We start from the raw sequence: 17,784 nt of genomic DNA on the forward strand, positions 1-17,784 counted from the left end.
TTTAGGCTGAATTTTCGTAATTTTTTTTTTTTTATTACACAAGATATATTTCCCTTATATAGGTGTTCGACAATTCCCGTCACAAACTTCTAGGAGTTTATAACGCAAATGCAATTCGTGTATAACCTTAAGTACACTTCACTGCTGGGAGGAATTTTGCATAGTTTGACCGTGTTGACCTAGTGGACTGAAACACTTTATTTAAGGAAGTTTAGAAAGTAATTAAATTCACGTAAAAGAATGAATATACGATCGCCAGCCTAATTAGGCATAATAATTTAAAATATTAAGTTCGCAGAATCTAACTATAATTTTACGAAAGGAAACTTTCGTTACTTCTTTCTTTGTAAAGTGCAATGAACACACACAACTACCAGACGAACTGAACAGTAGATAACAGTAGTTATCATTCGCCTAACTGGCAATCACAGAAAGGCAAATGGCCCTATACATCCATTTGTAATAATCTTTACCTCAATCACTAACCGATTCAATACCAAATGTTTTCAAAGGCATCACAAGACCAAGTTTGAGCATGAACAGAGTCCTGATTTAACTAACACCCAAACATCACAAATGCAATTAAATGACAGTGTACATACACTTTTTATATTCACTGTACTGTGGAAATGTTTCAAATTTCATTAGCAAAACTACTATTTAGATTAACATTCTCATGCTAGAAAAGATTAAAGTGGGGACCCATAAACAGTCACTTCCTTTATAAGCAAACTATGCACCCATTTCATAAACAATTTGCCTCACACTAATACTGATTTCTAAACCCTTTTGATATTATTTATCTTCCAATTTACACTAACACTATTCTTAATTAACTTCAGAAATAAGTTCAAGGTAAAGTTAAGTTTCAAGGAGTTTCAAAATTGTGTGCCTCTTTCATTACTTGTGAAGCAAGTGATTTTTCACTAAAAACGTTTATGCCCTTTAGCACTAAAACTTTGGCACATTCAAAGTAGAAACAATTCAAAGCAAAATAACGTTTTATTGTAAGTTCCAAATTATGTGTCTCTCTCTTTGCCTGTGAAATAAGTAATTTAACTAGCAACATTTATACGCTTTAACATTGAAACTTAGGCACGTTTAAATACAAACAAGTTAGTGGTTCTTTATAAACAGATTTCTCGGTCTTTAGCGCGTTTAGGGTAGGACCCTGCTTGATTTCACGAACAGGACAGCTTCGAAGTTCAAACACGAATTTTTATCTTTGAAATTATTATTGAAAAACACTCACACACAAGCATACTGGTCCATACTGTGATACATATCTGAGTTCCTACAGTTGGTGGATCAGTGGCGCAATAGTGGTGGCAAGCACGTGGCAGCTAAGTGGTCCCATACTCTTGGAATTGAATTCTCTTTATAAATTCTTCTTGGCGAAGTATTTCTTTCATTTCAAAGCCATTCCATGATAACAAGAGCACCATACGACAGCCAAAACCACATCCGAGGCAATTTCAACATAAATTGGCTTCCAAATGTCTCACTTGGAACCCGCGTTGTTTGTTAACAGTGCAACGTCTAGCCACTGACTGCCTAATGTGCTCTGTCTCTTGCTGCCCAGACTGACCGTCAGATCCACCTTTTCCCACGCGCCAAGCCGCTTCCGTAGCGGAAGGGGTCCTCTACACCTTTTTCTTCCTTATAACACAACTTCCCTGAGTATGAACCAGTTTTCTACATACAATTTCTCTTTTATAAACAGGCATATTTTACAAAGTTTCATTATTTAAACACACTGTTAAGTTTATTTTCAAAATATCCGTCACGAACTTCCACTTCCCTCTGGCAATTCAAAGACATTGATCAGTAAAGACTAAACATTTCATAGTTTCATATATAAAATTGCACAGTATAAACTACTTACAATTGATATTGTTGTTACAACTTGTAGAAGGGAGTGAAAAAATGTTCAAATGTGTGTGAAATCTTATGGGACTTAACTGCTAAGGTCATCAGTTCCTAAGCTTACACACTACTTAACCTAAATTATCCTAAGGACAGACACATGCACGCACCCACGCCCGAGGGAGGACTCGAACCTCCGCCGGGAAGAGCCGCACACTCCATGACTGCAGCGCCTAGACCGCGCGGCGAAGGGAGTGATTACATAATATTTTGAATAGGGACGCATTTCCGGGAACCTACCGTTCCCATCCTACGACGGTTTCAATTCAAATATGTAACGCGTCCACGTCTGCTGAGGGAAAGTTAGTCTCAGAGTTGCTTGTCGTGATGTGAAATAGGGTTGACAGGATGACGTATACTGCGCAGTTCGGTCACCTGATGCTACACAACATCGTGTGCAAAATTTAATTTACGAGACTCCTGTAGAGAGAGAGGAAAATCTGCTGACTCGAGCTCTGGACGCTACACTAGAAATAAGAGAGCGACCAGGTGGGGTGGGGAGTGTGTACCGGCACAAGTAGGTACAATGTCTATCACAGCCTTGGTGACAGCCGTATCGAGAAGCTGTTGTAATGCATCAGCACTTCTGTACGTACTATTCGTTGGGTTCCTTTTTTTTTTTTTTTAAATTGAGCACACCACCAATTGACTATTGTTGTTTATCTAATTACGACCCAGGTTTTGGCCTTTTATACCATATTCAAGTGATTGAGTTTATGTCATTAACATATATTGTAAGACATCAAGCTGAAAATTGGCCATATCTTAAGGAAAATATTCGCTCCCCACGAAATGCCAGATGTAAAATCATCATCTTGTAAAAAGGTCGATAAATAATATTGGGACCACGTCATAATTACTTAAAACAGGTTTGTTTTGGTATAACGTAAACATGTAATGTTCAAATGCTAATACAAACAAAAATTTGTTTAAAGTGAGAAATGGTTGTTTCGTTATGTTTCCTTTCGAATTGTTACTTAATAATTGAACTGCGTCACGCCTAAGTCATTTCTTCAAGCAGAAGGGAACGAGTTAAGCATCTGTACAGAAACAGCTGTAGAACGGATTTGGTTGGTCGGTTGGTTGCTTGGTCGGTTAATTAGAGGGGGGGCACCCGACAGCAAGGTCATCGGTTCCATCGAACTTGGGAAGGATGCGTAAGGAAGACGGCCGTGCTCTTTCAAAGGAACCATTCCGAAATTTGTCTGAAGCGATTTAGGGAAACCACGGAATACCTAAATCTGGATGGCCGGATGCGGGTTTGAACCGTCATCCCCCCGAATGCGAGTCCAGTGTGCTAACCACTGCGCCACCTCACTCGGTCGTAGAACGAAAACGGTACGTTTCGGGACATTAGTTCTTACTGAAAACATTATGTACTCACTACCCTCCACAAGTCCTAGAAGTTTGTAACGGGTACTTCGGAACACCCAGTATTACCTCTAATTACGCTGCCTGACAAAGAAAGTGACGCACTCACAAGCCGTAGTCGGCTTTTTACTCTCACAAACCGTCTGCGACTTTATAAATCTTTAGAGATGCAATTCACTACGGCACTAGTGATTTGATTGTGTAAATCATGGAATGCTTCTAGATAAGCTCAAGTACTGTGGTATGAATGGGACAGCGCTCAGATGGTTTAAATCATACCTAACTGGAAGAGTGCAGAAAGTTGAAATAAGCAGTTCACATAATATGCAAAAAACTGGTGATTTCTCAAACTGGGGAACAATCAAGAATGGGTGCCGCAAGGTTCGGTCTTGGGTCCTCTGCTGTTCTTAATATATATTAATGACTTTCCATTCTATATTCACGAAGATGCAAAGCTGGTACTTTTTGCCCATGACACAAGTATAGCTATCACACCCAACAGACAAGAACTAACTGATGTAATTTTAAACGATGTTTTTCAGAAAATCATTAAGTGGGCTCTCATTAAACTTTGACAAAACACAGTATATAAAGTTCCACACGGTAAATGGAATGACACCATTAATAAATATAGACTTCGATCAGAAATCGGTAGCTAAGGTAGAATAGTCATAATTTCTTGGTGTATGGATTGATGAGGGGTTGAACTGGAAAAAACACGCTGAAGATCTGCTGAAACGTTTGAGTTCAGCTACTTATGCTATTAGGGTCATTGCAAACTTTGGCGATATACATCTTAGTCAATTAGCTTACCACGCCTATTTTCATTCTCTGCTTTCGTATGAAATCATATTCTGGGGTAACTCATCACTGAGTAAAAGATTGTTCATTGCACAAAAGCGTATAATCAGAATAATTGCTGGAGGTCATCCAAGATCATCCTGCAGACACTTATTTAAAGAGCTAGGGATCTTCAGTGTAGCCTCACAATATACACTCCTGGAAATTGAAATAAGAACACCGTGAATTCATTGTCCCAGGAAGGGGAAACTTTATTGACACATTCCTGGGGTCAGATACATCACATGATCACACTGACAGAACCACAGGCACATAGACACAGGCAACAGAGCATGCACAATGTCGGCACTAGTACAGTGTATATCCACCTTTCGCAGCAATGCAGGCTGCTATTCTCCCATGGAGACGATCGTAGAGATGCTGGATGTAGTCCTGTGGAACGGCTTGCCATGCCATTTCCACCTGGCGCCTCAGTTGGACCAGCGTTCGTGCTGGACGTGCAGACCGCGTGAGACGACGCTTCATCCAGTCCCAAACATGCTCAATGGGGGACAGATCCGGAGATCTTGCTGGCCAGGGTAGTTGACTTACACCTTCTAGAGCACGTTGGGTGGCACGGGATACACGCGGACGTGCATTGTCCTGTTGGAACAGCAAGTTCCCTTGCCGGTCTAGGAATGGTAGAACGATGGATTCGATGACGGTTTGGATGTACCGTGCACTATTCAGTGTCCCCTCGACGATCATCATTGGTGTACGGCCAGTGTAGGAGATCGCTCCCCACACCATGATGCCGGGTGTTGGCCCTGTGTGCCTCGGTCGTATGCAGTCCTGATTGTGGCGCTCACCTGCACGGCGCCAAACACGCATACGACCATCATTGGCACCAAGGCAGAAGCGACTCTCATCGCTGAAGACGACGCGTCTCCATTCGTCCCTCCATTCACGCCTGTCGCGATACCACTGGAGGCGGGCTGCACGATGTTGGGGCGTGAGCGGAAGACGGCCTAACGGTGTGCGGGACCGTAGCCCAGCTTCATGGAGACGGTTGCGAATGGTCCTCGCCGATACCCCAGGAGCAACAGTCTCCCTAATTTGCTGGGAAGTGGCGGTGCGGTCCCCTACGGCACTGCGTAGGATCCTACGGTCTTGGCGTGCATCCGTGCGTCGCTGCGGTCCGGTCCCAGGTCGACGGGCACGTGCACCTTCCGCCGACCACTGGCGACAACATCGATGTACTGTGGAGACCTCACGCCCCACGTGTTGAGCAATTCGGCGGTACGTCCACCCGGCCTCCCGCATGCCCACTATACGCCCTCGCTCAAAGTCCGTCAACTGCACATACGGTTCACGTCTACGCTGTCGCGGCATGCTACCAGTGTTAAAGACTGCGATGGAGCTCCGTATGCCACGGCAAACTGGCTGACACTGACGGCGGCGGTGCACAAATGCTGCGCAGCTAGCGCCATTCGACGGCCAACACCGCGGTTCCTGGTGTGGCCGCTGTGCCGTGCGTGTGATCATTGCTTGTACAGCCGTCTCGCAGTGTCCGGAGCAAGTATGGTGGGTCTGACACACCGGTGTCAATGTGTTCTTTTTTCCATTTCCTGGAGTGTATATATATTCACTTATGAAATTTGTTATTAACAGTCGGGACGAATTCAAAAGTAATAGCAGTGTACATGGCTACAACACTAGGAGAAAGGATGATCTTCGCTACTCAAGGTTAAACGTAACTTTGGCTCAGGAGGGGGTAAATTATGCTGCCACAAAAGTCTTTGGTCACTTACCTAATAGCATCAAAATTCTGACCGATAGCCATATAGCATTTCAAAGGAAATTGAAAGAACTTCTGAATGGCAACAACTTCTACTAATTAAATGAATTTTTGGGTATAGTAAGTGGGTAATTTCCCCACCCCTACCCCCCCCCCCCCCCCAAAAAAAAATTAAGAATATTAAATGTCATGTAATATTTTGTGTAATGTAATATCTTGGATAGACACCTTTTATTAACCTGACACGTTCCACATCATTACGAAGTGTCGTATTTATGATCTATGGAACAAGTACTAAACCAATCTAATCTAATCTTATCAGACCTGGGAAGGTATGCAATGGGCGTGTACAGCATCAGTTCTAGAGTGAACATGGAGATGCTGCATACTCGTCTGAGGTAGCGTTATCAGCACCACATTTGACCTGCTGGTCGACATGCATCCGTGCAATATTCACATTGGTGGGACGTTCGGATGTGGCTAGGGCCCGATGTTGGAGTGCATACCACCGTAAGGGCAGCCATACTCGACCTCAAGAGTCGACCACATCTGACCTGTCTGCGCCCACCATCCTAGAGCAGTTAATATACTCCGTGCAACATTATGGGTGATTTCGCAGCATTGTTCAGAGACCAGCAGCAGCCAGACAAGGGAATTATCGTCCCGTGCGTGGGCTGCCGTTACACCAAAACACAATGAACTGCGTTTGGAGTGCTGCCATCACCGCAAAACATAGACTGCTGATGAACGGCCTCGCACTGTGTTCAGTACTGAATCGCGGTTCTGCAACAGCCCAGATGATCGTCGGCGGCGATTATGACGTTGACCAGAGGAGAAGTCCCGTTCCGTCACTGTTTTGGAGAGGCCCAGCCGTGTGGCGAGTCATCCGGTGTCTCTTCAGGTCAGTGTTTGCTGAGATAATGGAACCCTCACAGCCAATATCACGGACATCCTACGCACTCGTGCAACAGTGTCATGCTGCTATTTTTCAAAAGGACAATCCTCGTCCGCTTATGGAACGTGTCTCTATGAACTGTCTGCATTATTTTGAGGTACTCCAGTGGCCAGCAAGATCGGCTTATCATTTCACGTTGAACATACGTGGGAGCAGCTCGGACGTCAGTACTATAGTGCCAGTATCCAATACATCAAGGCCAAGTTGCAACAGTTGTGGACAAGTTTACCTGTAAGAGGATACAGCGGCCTTACGACACCCAACCAAACCGAATCAGTGTATATATCCAGACCAGAGGTTGTGAAAAAATGGTTCAAATGGCTCTGAGCACTATGGGACTTAACTTCTGAGGTCATCAGTCCCCTAGAACTTTAGAACTACTTAAACCTAACTAACCTAAGGACATCACACACATCCATGCCCGAGGCAGGATTCGAACTTGCGACCGTGGCGGTCGCGCGGTTCCAGACTGTAGCGCCTAGAACCGCTCGGCCACTCCGGCCGGCGAGGTTGTGCATCGTCATACTGAACAAGTATCCCTATTCTGCCAATTTATCTGTAAATTTGACTCCATATTGTAATCACTGAAATAACATTACAGACTCTCTCAACCTGCGAAGTTTCATTTCGTTTCCTCCTCTCCTTTGCGGTGATTCATTTTTCTTGTCATGCAGTTATGCAGTCCTTTCACAATTATTTACTTACCTTACTCTACTGTCTTGTTTCCTACAGTAAAGAACGTCCTCATCATCAGCAGCAGCAGCTGCGTTATCATAACCCATCTGACGCCGTCATTAGATTTTTCCTTGCATTAAAATCTTCAGTTATCCATAACCATGTCTACTTCGCTTGTTTTCTAATGTCGTTTACCATTAATTCTTAGTTTGTGGTCTCCAGCAGAGAAATTCCGTGACCAGTATAACACCCATCAGTCTGGCTGCGTGTCGTGTCCCACTCATTGCAGTCATAACTATGAGTTACCACTTCACTGTGCCTCCTGACTCATCTTTATTTGCCTCTCTCTCGCAAAAAAAACTAATTCTCAACGCATCTCGTCTTTGCTTGCTAAGCTACACAAAATTTTCGAATAGTTTTCGCGTTCAAAGTGTACGTGTCATTTCCAAATGTGATAATCAGCAATACACAAATTCCTTTTCAGACAGACCGTGTACTTCAACTGCTTTTACGACTTCATTGTTAACTAAAACTGTTTCCTTTTATATACCTTAATTGTACGTTATTTTACTCTGTTACGCTGTGTTCAGTAGTGAATCGCGGTCTGCAACAACCCAGATGACCGTCGTCGGCGATTATGGCCTTGACCAGAAGATAAGTCCCGTTCCGTCTGCACTAGAGGCAAACAGTGAAACGTAGAAAGTGCTCACCAAAACGTAGTTCAGCAATGCTACAGTAACAAATATTCTGGAACCGCGTGACCGCTACGGTCGCAGGTTCGAATCCTGCCTCAGGCATGGATGTGTGTGATGTCCTTAGGTTAGTTAGGTTTAAGTAGTTCTAAGTTCTAGGGGACTGATGACCACAGCAGGTAAGTCCCATAGTGCTCAGAGCCATTTGAACCATTTTTTTGAACAAATATTTCTTAATTTTCTTCCCCAGTTTATGGATATGAATAAATTTACACTACGATCTTTACTCACCAGTCTACTGACTTTGTAAGGCTTGACCCAGTGGAGAATATGAAAGAGCGATCTTAATTTTTCATATAACTTTTATTTGTCTAAACCACGAAGTTATATAATGATATTACAGGTTTCGATTCTCCTCGCAATCGTCTTCAGATGTAGAATAGACAGAAAAAGTACTATTCATCGAAGTTCTGTCTACTTACAATATGAAAAGAATGGAAAGCGAAAATAACGTACTATAAAATTTTACAGACTGTAACACATCACATGTTGTAAATTCAAGAACTAAAGTCGTAAAAGTACTTTGTGTTCGTAATGATGTTATTTAACAAACAAAGAGGTGAACATTTGCTACAGAGTACCATTGTAAGCACTACTGCGTAGTAAAATTTATCATATTAACAAAGTTAAACAATATAAAGAGCAAAGTAGGCAGGTTACCTAATGGTAGCAAAAAGAGTTCAACAACTGAGGTTAATAAAATGTGAGGAGATGAAACAGTAAGTCCAGCGAGCAGCCTGTTAATTGATAGTGGAAGGTGCTCCTTAGTAACTTACGAAGTATTTTAAAAATAAAATCCTAGATACGAAAAAGCAAAGGTATACCGTTAAAAAGTTCATTTCACATTAATAAATTACGAGATAATTTAACAAATAAAATGCAAAATACACAAGGACTGAGTGAGTGCATTGCGCCAACGACAAGTTCATTGCAGCCACCATGGGTCGCATTCCTCCGACGCACTGTGCCTTACTACCGCCATCAGCCGCCGTCGTACCTTAGACAACTGTAGAAGAACCGATGTGGAAGCAGTCTGGTAGTCTAGGCAGTGTTTGTTTCTGCGTATCACTGTGCCACATTTCAATACTCTACATCAGAGTATAAAATCACAACGGCAGCTCTTCGAAAAATGTTAAAAATCTCGTTGTGATTAAACTCGTACTGATCATTTAAAACACGTTCTGGAGAGCCCTTTTTGCTACTAAAAATTTCAGTTTCCTCAAGCACGTCGAGCAATCTCCCTTTAGTTGTTGTATGTAGCACTTGAATATAACGTCGTACGTTTGCTGTACAGTGTTTAGTTTCGACAATGTGTGTAGCAAAAGCTGTTTTATTTTGGGACTAGGTATGTTTTTAGAACGTGTGTTAAATGACTGTTACGTCTGGTGTATGTAAAACTGATCACAGTCACTGTAGTTCATTTTGCAAGCGTCTGAATACAGGAATGTGTCACGTTTATGCACAATTTTATGATGGAGAAATAGCTACGAACTGTCAATTAGGAAACTTATTGCAATGCTGCTCACTTTTCCTGACCTCATCTGCCTCTTATGATCTGCTTGCTTTCCCCGTTATGCTTTTCAAGTTCCTAGGTAGCAGAAATTCTGTCTAGTTTGTTTACTATGTGGTCCACAACTTTGATATTAACTACGACTATCAAGAATTATTTTCAGTGCTGCGGAATATCGCTGCCTACTCTTCCTATAAAGTTAAGCGGAATTTGTATATTTGTGTCAACATGCAATATGGTGTAGGATCCGAAGCAGACCATCTATTTTCTGCAAGATGAGGAGAACACAACCTCATGTTTGTTGTAATATGGAGCACATAGTAATAGGCACCCCGGCTAAGAGAGGCCACTGAAAACAAGCACGTCGCCAGGCCCGCATCTCGTGGTCGTGCGGTAGCGTTCTCGCTTCCCACGCCCGGGTTCCCGGGTTCGATTCCCGGCTGGGTCAGGGATTTTCTCTGCCTCGTGATGGCTGGGTGTTGTGTGATGTCCTTAGGTTAGTTAGGTTTAAGTAGTTCTAAGTTCTAGGGGACTGATGACCATCGATGTTAAGTCCCATAGTGCTCAGAGCCACGTCGCCAGGTCCAGACGGAATCCAGATTCACTTTTACACGAGTAATCTACGGCAATGACCTCTTACTTAGCTTGCATGTATTATGAACCTTTCACCCAGTGCAAAGTCACAAGTGAATGAAATATAGCGCAGATGTGTATAAGAGGGGCAAAAGAACGGACCGACAATTACAGACCAAAATTCTTAACATTGGTTTCCTGTAAAATTCTTGAACATATCATCAGTCAGACATAATAATTTCCGTTCAGACGGAAAAGACTGGGTCCACAAAGCAGCACGGATTTACAAATCATCGGCTGTGCGAAACGCAGCTTGCCCTTTTCTCACTTGATTTCCTGCGACACCATGGACGAAGGACATAAGGCGGATTGCATACTTCTAGATCTCCGGAAAGCGTTTGCCAAGGTGCCCCACTGCGGGCTGTTAACTAAGGTCCAAAGATAGGATTAGCCTCCCACATTGTGAGTGACTCGAAGACTACTTATGTAACAGAACTCAGTACGTTGTCCTCGACGAGGGGTGTTCATCGGGTAAAGATATCGCAAAGAGACTCCCAGGGAAGTGTGACAGTGCTTCTCTCGTGCTCTGTATGCTAGAGTGCTGCAACGCTCTAAGTTTGTGTTCTGGTAAACCTTCCGGGATGTAAGGTCGTGGTCCATGAAACTCTTCAGCTCCTAACGTTTCGTCCAGAGCTGCGCTGGACATCTTCAGAGGGGTGTTTCTCCTCCGATGAGTCTTGCCGACTCACCGGAGGAGAAACAGCCCTCTGAAGATGTCCAGCGCAGCTCTGGACGAAACGTTAGGAGCTGAAGAGTTTCATGGACCACGACCTTACATCCCGGAAGGTTTACCAGAAGATATGTCATCCGGTCGTGAAAGCTTTCATACTATGCTCTAAGTTTGACCACTTACGCTTCTCTCGCTGAAGGAGGGATCGAGCCGCTAGTGGCAGGTCCCACATGACTCTGCTCCGCCACATACAACTTGCTTCTGAAAATTTCGGTGAACGGCCACAGGAAATAAAAGAAACAAAAGTTAGAAACAAAATATCTTTACTGGCCATCAATGTAATCACCATTAGCTGTAACACACTTCAGACATCGGTTGTGTAGATGTTGGAAACAGTCAGCAAACGCTTTTGGTGGAATCACTCGAAGCGTCGTGGTAACACGTTGTAGGATATCCAAATCACTGAAGGTAATGAAACTTGGTGCTGCCACTACGATCCGAAAACCAAGTGACAGTCAATCGAATGGTGATCATAGTCTTCCCTGCCTCCCACGTGTAGAAATTCATGATGTTTCAAGCCCTTTTTTTTCGGGAGGCCAGGAAGATGATGGCACAACACCATTGACTGTCGCTTCTCCGAGTGTGTACTGGTAGCACCAGGTCTCATTACCTGTAATGATGCGGATATCCAATAACGCGTGACCTTGGTGCTTTGAGCGATTCCAGAAGACGCTTGTACTGACAGTTTTCAATAGCTTTAAAACCGACGCCAGAAGTTCGTTGTAGCTGAAGTTGAGCACTTTGAAGGCCAGTAAAGCTGATTGGTTTGTTACTCGTGTTTCCTTTATTTTCTGAGACCATTCACCAAACTTTTCAGATGCACCTTGTACTCCACGTCTATTGACCTGTTGACCATTCCACGAACATGCGAATAACTGAGCGTGACCGGTCTGCACTGCCGTCTCATTCCGCCTTGACACTGTACTGCAAAAATTCAACGCCTCTCTCTCTCTAAAAGTAATTGTTCCAAGAACACTTATTTGACACAATTAACACCGTGCAGCACGAGGAAAATAATTTGGTACAAGGTGTACAACTTCGCTTCCGCCGTTTTTTCCCCAACATTTGAGGCTTTAATGAAAGGAATTGGTTACACATGTATCATTCAAAGTATTTCCATCGCTGGCCACTACTTTCTCCCATCTTTCGGGCAGTGTACGAATCCCGCGTCAGAAAATTATTCATCTTTTGAAGCAATCCACGAATCGATCCAATTTGAGACTTCTTCATGAGGTCGGAAGTCTTGGTCAGCCAGGCCATTAATCTAAACAGGTGATAGTCAGAGGGAGCAATGTCTGGAGAATACGGCGGGAAGGGTAGAACTTCACATTTTAACGTTTCCAAGTACATTTTGACCTCTTTTGAAACGCAGAGTCAAGCGTTATCGTGTTGTAAAATCACTTTATCGTGCCTCTCGCTGTATTCCGGCCGTTTGTCTATTAATGCTCTGCTGAAACGCATTAACTGAGTTGGGTAACGAGCACCTGTGATTGTTTCACTTGGTTTTAACACCTCACAGTACACGACGCCTAGTTGGTCTCATCTAATTCAGAGAATGATCTTGGAGCCTTGAATATTCGATTTGGCCGTCGACATGGAAGCATCGCTGGGATATCCCCATGACTTTTTGCGTTTAGGGTTATCGTAATCAACCCATTTTTCGTGCCTGGTCACAATGCGATGCAAAAATCCCTTCCATTTTTGCCTCGGAAGCAACTGTTCACAAACACACAAACACCGTTCAACGTCTCTTGGTTTCAGTTCACACAGCATTGAGACGTTTTGTAATGGCTTGCTGTGTCACTCCCACTAATCGTGCCAATTCGTCTTGAGTTTGACGCGAGTCTTCACTCAGCAATGTCCCCAATTCTGCATCTACGAAAACATTCTCTCTTCCACCACTATGCCAGTCTACGACGTTAAAATCACCGTTCCTGAAGCGTTGAAACCACTCACGACACGTTCTTTCACTAACTGCGGCCTTACCATACGTACTTAAGGCCATTCGTTGAGACTCAGCCGCTGTTTTCTTCATACTGAAACAAGACAGTAACACCTCCCGCAAATGACGAGGATTAGGCTCGTAAACTGACATTTTCAATCAAGAACAACTTTATGATGCAGACACAAATCGACTGATCTTTGAATGAGGTTATGCTGACCGAGGTTCAAGCTGACTGCCCGACGTCTGCGATCTGTTTCTTTCTGCCGCTACTTACCGTTGTCGCCACCTACCGGCAAACGGAAGAAGCAAATTTGTACATCTTGTATTTGTGCAGAGACACAGAAAAAAGATAGACTCATTTTGAGGCGGAATATTTATTCTGCCTGTCGTTACCAAGTAACTACGCACAGATTATATAAATACTGTGCCTGGAATCTAGGACATGACTGTCTTTGTAAAGAAAACGTATGGAGAACAACTTACATTTACAACAATAACTTTTCGCGCTTTTCACTTGTTTGCAAAAGTAGGAAATTTATATTTACTGCTGACAAACAGTAGTTCACAGACGAGTTCTGGACTTAACCAACTGCGGCGATTTGTTAACCATCGTTTACTAGTTACTCTTTCGTAGGATGCATAAAATACATCTTGGATGTGAAGTCAAGCCTAGTAAATCCTTTTCATGTCTGCCCCAGCACTGTAAGACATCATGATTGTCTCCGTGGTGCATTAAAATGTAAAGATCGCTGCGGAGCATTTGTTATTCTTCCATCCCTCGAAAAGATCTCTGTCTCTAGTTGACGATGAGAGTACACTTCAAGGCTCCCACTTAATAAGCCAGGAGACAGGAGAGGGGAGAGGGGGAGAGAGAGAGAGAAACCGGATAATGTGTGTTTTACTTTAATGAAATACAAGACGGAATATAATACTTTCGGTTGTCTATAAGACACAATCCATTAACTGCACGAAAACGATAACTTTAATGACTGCATGCTGCACCTCCGTAACCTTAACACGTCTGTCACACACTTCTAAAAATATACTTCTTTTCATGTGTATGAACCATACTGCGGTCGCACAAATACGGCTAAAGAAAAGTAGCAATTTTATTCTTGGAAATAATAATAACCTTCTCACGTAGAAAAGTAGTGCTCAATTTTTAATCCTTTGTAACTCCTATTAAAAATACATATCTATTACTATACGTCAGTACCACTATTTCATTACAAATCTATCCTGTTCTCGTACCAGAATGGAACAGTACTCGTAACTGTATTAATAAAACTCACCTAACAGTCACTGTCATTGACACTGTACGTTTGTGAAACCAAACAGCTAACTAATTTGATGGTGCGTTCTTCTGATTCACTTGTGGCCTCTTTACGTGGTTTCAGAAAATTCACAATTTTTCCTGCAAGATTATTATCAAATCCCTGCAAACTGCATGAAATTCTTTTCCACCCACATCGTTATACTGAGTGTGTAATGACTCTAGCACACAAGTAGTTACAAGCTGTTCCAACGTGTGCTCACTTCTTTTCTCAAACTCGATTTCGAAGATGAGTAGAGGCAAACTTTTTATGTACCGCACAACGTATTTTGCAGTATTTATTGTTGTTGCAAATGTTCGCGGCATTATTTGACAAAATGCTGTCTTCATCGAAATTGTAACTAAATGCTGTGTTTATACGATCAGCAGCACAAGCAATCTTTCCGTGATTTTCCAAGGCTTTTATTACATTGGCACCTTCGCCAGAGACAAAAGCAAAATTATCCAAGATGTCCAGTGAAATATCCAACCAGCCACCTTTCATTCTATTTCTTTCATAATATTTCATCCTGTCTTCTTAACGGCCAGCGGCAGCCTGACATTACGGGTTATGAGTGTTTACTTTTTTTTCCCGATTTTACTGTATGTGACGATGCCCGCTAAGGCTAAATATTTTATTTGCTTACTCTGTAAACTTCATGAAGACAGATTAATCTAATGATGTTGATAATGACTGAAATCGGTAACTGAATAAACAAATATTGAGATCACGGATCATTGTAGTATTTACGAAACTTATAACATTGGATCGCTGTCACTTCGGAGCGACTGTGTCATCCTCATCCTGGAATTTAGTTATAAATAAAACATTATTCACAACAGACCACTCAGTGTTCATTTAAAGCGTTGTAAGCGTCAAATAATGAAACAGACTGTGCGAATCACGCCTCGTGTCAACTGACGCAGCACATGTTCTGTTGAAAACTTACGTTATAACAAAAGGCATAAGATATTTTGAATTGCATCAGCCTGTTGTTTGATTGCCTACACATAGCATAGGAACGTGGGATGACATCTCAGACCCTGAATACTCCGGTTTATTTTACTGACTTAACCCGCTCGATCAGGATCTGATAGCAGCCCAAATAGATAATAATTAGTGTGACCGTGTACCTAATGGGGCTGGCAATCGGATTGGACTGCTACGGAGTTGTTACATTCCATTTTGTCCTTCTCGAATGCTGTAATAATGAATGACTGGTGCCAAGAAGAACAACAACACAGCTTCATTAATCAACGAACTATATTCACCACAAAAAAAACACAACGTAAGGAGACAGCCACTGCCTTCGTCGTACAGAATTAATAACGGCTAATCACAGCACAGGCCTCTTCGTTATTTATTATCGTCACGCGTAATTTCAATCACTGTAATCCAACACTGCAATCCAACACTGCAATCCAGATGATGCCGGCGCGGTAGACGCGTAATTACAAATATCGGCACAGAAATCTCACTGATCACGCTATTAATTATACTTTTACACTTTCCCGTATATTTCTAACACAAAGGGGTTAAACCGCGGCGATGGCCACTCCCTTTGTCGGTGCGGTCTTGCATTCCAGCAACAGACCTCAACCCGGCTCGGCCCACAGCGCGTACCACACTCTACTCTCTCAACACTCGCTCTCGCTCTCGCCACCCGACGCACACTATCGATTGTTTGTCCTGTCGACCTGTGCTGTCGCAAACTTATAGTAAGGGCCTACGGACCCCTTACAATGTGCCTTTAGATCTATACATTCTCGGTCTTGTTCTTTGAATCATTCACCACAAACAGCATTACAAAGTCTTGTGTTTAGCACACATTGCAGTATACTTTGCTGTTATACATATTTTTATTGCTGCCCTGAAGAAGCTTTGTCAGTGTGCAACGCCTTACAATTGCGTTTCTTTAAATAAGTCCTTCCTGACCGGAAACAAAATAATGTTTCCCAGATTCCGTACGACACCTATCCAGTAGACTTGCTGCTTTCCTTTACAACCAACAGAAACTGATTCCATACATCACCTTTTAGAAACCCTCGTTTCTTCAGTGTGCACGCATTGGTGTCAAGCTTTCCTCTAATTCCACTGGCTTCCTAAAGCTGCGTGATTCCAGGTACACAAAGACCACGAACGAGAATGTGTGCTGCCTGCACTCATACAGGGATAAAGACATGTTTAAGTCTTTGGAGCCAAACATAACCAAGGCTTCGGCCATGGCTTCTACTCTCGGCCATGATTACTGTTGCGGGCAGCCTATCCAATAGCCCAGCTTACTCGGTCATGTAGGAGTCTACTACACTGATGGAAAAAGAATCGCAAAACCAAAGAATAAAAAATTCGGTAATATATTTAAGTGATTCACATTGCAAGATCACAGTTTAATCTAAGCGCGATATAAGCCATTGCAAATATGAAATTCTGGTACATTAGTAACTTGTGTAACCGCCAGAATGTTGAATACAGACATACAGACGTGTACGCATTCTGTTGTATAGGTGCCGGGTGTCAGTTTGTGTGATGGATCGATGCCTGTTGCACTTGATCGGTCAATAAAGGTTGTGGAGACGCTAGAGTTGTCGTCGGTTGATGTCCCATTTGTGCTCGATTGGAGACAGATCCGGTGATCGAGCAGGCCAAGGCAACAAGTCGACACTCTGTAGAGTATGTTGAGTTACAACAGCGCTATGTGTGCGAACGTCATTCTGTTAGAAAACACTCCTGGAATGCTGTTCATGAATGGTAGCGGAACAGGTCGATTCACCAGATTGACGTACATATTTGCAGTGAGGGTGTGTGGGATAAAAAAGAGAGTGTTCCTGCTGTCGTACAGAATCAAACCCCAGACCGTAACTCCAGGTATAGTCCTGCGTGTCTAGCACGCAGCCAGGTAGGTTGCAGGCCCTGAACTGGCTTCCCTCTAACCAACATAGGCTATCACGCACCGAGGCAGGACCAGCTTCATCAGAGAACACAAAAGACCTCCACCTTGCCCTCCAACGATGTCTCGCTTTACACTACTGAAGTCGCACTAGCGGTGGTATGGGGCCAGTGAAATGCAAACTAAAGGGCGGCGGCCTCGGAGGTGCCCTTGAAGTAACTGATTTGTATCAGTTCTATTTTTTCACTGTGGTGCTAACTGCTGCAAAAATTACCATTGCAGATGCATTACGATGCACCAGAGCCATACACCGAACACGATGGTCTTCCCTCTCGGTAGTGACAAGTAGCCGTCCGGAGTCCGGTCTTAATGCGACCGTACATTCTCGTGACCACCGCTGCCAGCAATCATGTAAGTGGCTACATTCCTGCCAAATCTTTCTGCGGTATCCCAGAAAAAACATCCAGCTTCTCGTAGCCCTATTAAAGGCTATGAGGTGTTGATAGTGG

This window comes from Schistocerca americana, chromosome 1 (genome assembly GCF_021461395.2).
Source record: "Schistocerca americana isolate TAMUIC-IGC-003095 chromosome 1, iqSchAmer2.1, whole genome shotgun sequence".
Lineage (NCBI taxonomy): Eukaryota > Metazoa > Arthropoda > Insecta > Orthoptera > Acrididae > Schistocerca > Schistocerca americana.